Raw genomic sequence first — 6,099 nt, 5'->3', positions numbered from 1 at the left:
CAAACAGGGTTTAAATGGTCAATCCTGTGGATGGCTTTGACTTTATTATCTTTTTTTTTTTTTTTTTAGGTAATTTCTAAATAAATGGATGGATGAATGGATGCATGTTATGCTTTCTTGTGTTACTACTGAGCAGCAGGTGCTTTACAGAGTAATTAAACTAAAAAAAAAAGGTGTTTTGAAAGAACTTCTGTTGAATTCCGCTTTGTGAAATTCCAGAAAATCACTGGAAGTGAAAGCTGAAACCGTTGGACTGAAGGCAGACTCACTAGCTGGTGCCAGTTTAATTTTCACAGGCATTGAAACCCTAAACTGCTAAAAGGAGAGTGAATATTACACTTACACTTACATGAGTGAGGTTTCCAACTCACAGTTTACACACAACTATTTAGAGAACAGCTCCTCTGGGACACAAGTGCCAGCAAATGTTTTTCATGTTACTAAATAACCGTGGAAACAGTTCATGTGCTGCTATCATCCATCTGGGTTGCATGATCAGGGCAAAACAACCAAAACCAGTTTCCACTTGTTATACTATGTGTGTGTGTGTGTGTGTGTGTGTGTGTGTCTTTACAGGGTTTATCTGTCTGATCTTAATTATTGTTGGGTAACTCACCTCATGCAAATCACTTCCTCTACTGACACTGTAGTTATTTACATTGGATGTACCATAAGATACATGAAAATAAAATATGTGGTACAGTAGGGTTTAATCTAACCAAAGGGTACTGCTTATGTTGATGTTCTGTTATCATAGGACCAAGACTGAGGAATAGTAACAACTTAGGTTGTACGGTAGAGAAGACTTGACTAGATTAACCTTACAGATTTGTGCAACACACTATTCATAGTGTTTATGAAAGATTTAGCTCGCTTTGATTTCCCCTCTCAAGCTTATGTATTCCTGTCTTGACATCTTTTCCTAAAATACCAGTGAATGGCATTCATGATTCAGCCGGACAATAACACAATCAACCAATTGTGGGATGAACCGGATCACTGAAAACGAATAAGACTTTTTCCTCCCACAAATCCTTGAATAGCATCACCATTTAAACATCAGTCTGCGTGGAAGCTAATGTTTTCTGACACAGCATACTGTAGGGCCACTCATTCCCAATCACAACTCTGTCAGGGAGCTCCTCCGACGCCTTGTTGCAAGTTTAAAACCAATCCAGTTGTAATCTGCAGCCGTCAAAGAAATGTAGACAGATTTCTAAAGGCGCTCTTTCTGCATGGTTGCTTAGCTACTCCCACGGAGTGCAGGCTGAGATTTTCATGCTCTTTAGTGTTGTGTGAATGGCCAGTGGCTTTCAGTCCAGATCTCATTTAGGTTATTTTTTTTTTTTTGTTTTTGGCCTCCAGACACGTAATTACTTCTAATCAATCCAGAGCTTCTTTGCTTCAGTGATGGGTTAATAATGAATTTTCAGATATTTTCTTCCACCCAAATAGAAGCACTGGTGCAAGAGGCTGGAATTTCTTTAAAATCTCGATTAAATCTGCAAATCTCCTCGCCGTTGTTCCTTTATTTGATTGTGTGATAGCTGCAAACTAAAGACCGGAGCATAATTGAATCGCAGACCTGGTTGTAGTAATACTGATTTGGAAATATCTCAGCACGAATGCACCATAACATTGAGGTTCTGATGCTGCACGCTTCACGTAAACCAGTGAACTTAGAAACCCTTTGCCCCGTGATGCATCACATCATTCGGAGAAGCGAGGATAAGAATAATCCATATTGTTGTATCTAGGCCAAGCAATCAACACTGCATAACTGGAGGTGTTCACTGTTGCCGGGCTGTGCGCCTTTCAGTTGGTGCTGTATCTCCTCAAGTTTATGCTTCAGTCTCCCCATGCAGTTTTTTTGGTGCTCTCCAAAGACATACATGTTTATCACCGATGGAATTTACCATGAATTAATAATAGTTTAAATAATGCATGTCATATTTCTGCTGGATGTTTTAGATGAAACGGTGCTGCATGCACTGCACTATAATGGCACTGGGAGTAGTGCAGCATGTGTTCTCCTTTGTAGCAAAGTGGAGTTAATGTTCGCCAGTAATTTAATATCATCTTGCATAGTTTGCAGCGTATCCCAGACTGTTTGTGTGTGTTTGCTGTGGCAGGAAGGTAGTGTATTACGTTATGTATGCGCTGTGTGTACAGTACATGTAAAATTTATACATCCAAAAACGGAGGAGTTTCATTAAAAATCAGTACAATACCTTTTCACATAAGAGAGAAAATACACCTACTGACACTTCATTGTACCTTAGAGCTGCGATGACTAATATTTATATTCGAACAATGAGTCAAATGACTGTAAAGGGGTCTTTCAGCTCATCAATTAGCATCTTTTCTTGTGAGGGTCTCTCTCACTGCTCTCTTAGTGGAATTTTCAGCAACAGCAGGCCGATGTTTTCAGAATAAAAGCCCTAAAAAATAAAAAAAAAAACACTGTATGCTACCTGCTCAGCACAAACAGCAGACAGACACAGTTAGCAACTAGCTGGCGGACACATCGGAGCATTCAGCCCCCAGAGAGCCAGATATTTCTCTCAAGAGTCGGAGGAGACTAAAAACAAACAGAAGTTATATGTATACATAACTGTATTTCCCAAAATATATGTAAAAAACATATAAAAATTCAGAAATATAAAAATATATATAAAATAATTAAGATCTTGTTAATGAGGTGTATCAGTAATGTTTCCCTTTGTGTATTTGTTTTCTTTCTTACTGTAACTTTCTTCAAGGATACTTTCTTGTATATAACTTAAGAAGAAAGAAAGAAAGAAAGGATTGATAAATTGAGATTCTGTTCCTTCATGATGAGCATGTTTGTACACTTCTGGAGACCAACGTGACTCGGTTGAATCTGGGCCAGAGAATCCTCGGTGAGATGACATCAGTTGACTTTACAGCTCAAACAAACACACAAACATGTCCAGGGGCATCCACCCTTCATCTTTAATGTTCTTGGTGGATGGAAGTAATTCAGTTATGTCCCAGCATGTTTGTGTTTGTTTATCCATATTGCAGCGAAGCCTGATTTAACTCTCCTGAGATATCACACGGGATCAGCAGATGTTCGTAGATCTCGGTGACCCTGTAACTTCCACACTCATGATCTGTGTGTGTGCAGTGGCTTGCTGAGGCGTAGCAACACTGGCAGCTTCTTTTTCCCCTGCTTAGCCCATGAGTAATGCTCAGACCAGAGCGTGGGGGCTGGGCCATGAGGGTTCATTAACTTAGCTGAAGCCCGATGAGCTGGAAAACTCCTAACCTTCAATGTTTCAGCCCAGGAAGAGCTCCTCAGAGGACTTTCATTTTGCCCAGCGTGGCAAATGGCCTGAGTTTCTGCTAAGGCCGCCTTTCACGTATGACCATCGATTACCAGATAATAGAAAAACAAGCCGAGAACTAAGGTGCATGGTTGTCAGCGCATCTATTCGAGTCCCATCATTTGGATATTATGCAAAGCTCCATCAGGTTACATGACAGGAAGACAGCACAGCCCATATAATTGTATGAGGGGAAAACACTTCCTTGCTCGACTATTTAGAAGAAAATAGCTCAGATTAATAAACCTTTTGGAGCAGTTCTCATAGTTTTAATGTGGAGTTAACTTCTGCATTTCAACTGAAGTACACTTGATTCTCTCTGACAGTAATGTGCGTCTCAGGACCACTGTATGTTGTCTTGAGTTGACAATGATGTGGCGTGGGAGAGCTGCACATATTGACCGCGAGCTGACCACAGTGTTTACTGCCCAGAGGCTCCACTTCCAGATGACTGCAGACAACTGTTTCACTTGATCTTGGCCGTTAGGACCAGCAGGCCAGGACCTGACCTGTCAGGTACGGTTCACAGGGACGTTTTAGGTCAATGATGGAGCGTTGCAGCAGAGCCCGTTTGGTGCCAGGTGTGCCTGAGAGTGATAGTACGCGCATAAATCGCTGTGACACGTGGCTGTCATTTCTCAAAGATTAAAGGATCAAGGCCCTGACCCTCTGCGTTCAGATCTAAGACAAAGCTACGCCTGATTGGCTCGTGGTTCATAGGCTCACATTTGGGGTTAAGAGATGGCATGAAAAACTACAGCCGAGTGCAACTGGTAGTACACATGTTTTAAAAGCTGCAACTAGGAAAATAAAACTGTATTTTCAAAAGTTTGTTTTGTTTAAAAGAATAGTTAGACTTATTTGCTTTTTTGTTGAGAGCTGATGAGGAGATCAATAGTGCTCTCATGTCTCTGCTAAGTTTGAAGACAGAGCGAGGAGGCAGTGAGATTAATTTAGCATAAAAAATGAAAGGGGGGGGGGCTTTTAGCCTACAGTGCTTGTTTGCATCTGGATTCACTTGTTAATGAAAAGTAGCTAATTTAAACTAACTGGTATAAGGCCATCAGCGGGGAAAACTGTCTTGGAAAAATGCGTGAACGCTCCAAAGTCAGAGTAACGGGAGGTTTTTCTGCTCCTCCTGTATTGTGTGAAGACAGTAGGTTGCACGTCTGGATGTCCTAATGTCTGTATGTTGTTGAATTTGAGAGTCAGACAAGGTTGAGCAGTTATCCCGGCTCTGGCTTAAGTTCAAAACTCCACAAAATGTTTGTTTGCAGCAGCCCAATGCTTCACCCCCACCCCCTTTTAGTGGTGCAATGTATTTTAAGAAAAAGACAACAAGGGCAACTGGACGGTGTAAACACATACGGACATTGGGAATTCAGACAACCGCAACCACAACCTAATTCTGTCATCACACAATACACATAGAAAAAACTCCTCGCTGTTAGCCTTGTACCAGTTCGCTTACATTTGCTACTTTCGAAAGTATCTTGTTTTCCAAAATATCAAACTATTCCCTGAAAAGATTAATCAGAATCACTATATGGTCCCCAAGTGAGCGACTGCCACGGGACCCCAGACCACCGGGGGTCTGACGGCCTGTTGTTCACTGTGAGTCAGTCAGTGTGATGTTTTCTGTCTTCTAGTTGTTAGACCTTGACCATTTCTATATTTTGCGTAAAAAATTCCACATTCCTAAATAAATGTACTCTAATTACCATAGAGCAAATGTGGGATGATGTAGTCCTCCTGCACAGGAGCACAATGCACAGAGAGCAGTCAGTTTCCGCCCCCTCCTCGCAGGTTAATCCAGGGGGGCACTGGTGTAGAGCAGCATCAGCTACAAACAGTGCATGGTTACTGTACAACACCAAGACAGTCATACAGTGTTGCTGTAAGAAGAGGTTAAATCAGTGTCAGAGCAGGGACAATGAGATGCATAAGAGTATTTTAAACTGTTTACACAGCTCCTAAGGCTGAAACCTGGCTACAGTTAAGCATACAAAGTTAACAGTAGGCTTTGCAGATATTGGTGGTGCAGCACTGTAAATAACACTTAGGTAATAATAGATGGCATGGTATTACAGCAAAACAGCAGAAGGGATACAAGCAGTTCAAACAAGACTTTCACCCCAAATTCCCTCCCCGTGCCCCACATTTAAACATGCAAAGTGTTTCTCCCCACGGGGGGTTAAACCTCAAGTGATCCTCATGAGTTCAGTTATAGTGCAAATATCACAGGGGGCTGAGAGCTGTGTGAGTGTACTTCAGCCAACCTTGCTATGAGTTTTGTCCAGAGGGAGAGACGATGCAGCCACTGAGTGGCAGTGTTGTTCCAGCGATGGTACGACACCAGCAGAACATGGAGAGCGAGACTACAGGGAGCAGATTCATGTTCTACATGTGCGATTACAACATGTTTAACATGTATTAACTCAGCAGCCAACCTTTGCTTATTAGCCAGCAACCTGACAGAGAATAGAGCGTGATTAATATAGATGCGATCAGCCCAGCTTACTGTGCACTTGTGAATAAATGCATTCATGTCAACATGCCTGTGCTCTCTGTCCTCCCTCTCTTGCCATCCTGATTCTGTCTCATCTTTCTCACATCACCTCTGACTGGAAAGCAGACAAGCCCTCCTGGCACATGTCATCACCAATCCAAACTGTTCCTCTGTGACATACTGTGGACACGCTGACTGCTCCCACTTCGGCCCATCCACGCAGCAGGAGGCACAGATCAC

Source organism: Pempheris klunzingeri, chromosome 6, assembly GCF_042242105.1.
Source record: "Pempheris klunzingeri isolate RE-2024b chromosome 6, fPemKlu1.hap1, whole genome shotgun sequence".
NCBI classification, from domain to species: Eukaryota; Metazoa; Chordata; class Actinopteri; order Acropomatiformes; family Pempheridae; genus Pempheris; species Pempheris klunzingeri.
This window is presented reverse-complemented; position numbering follows the sequence as displayed.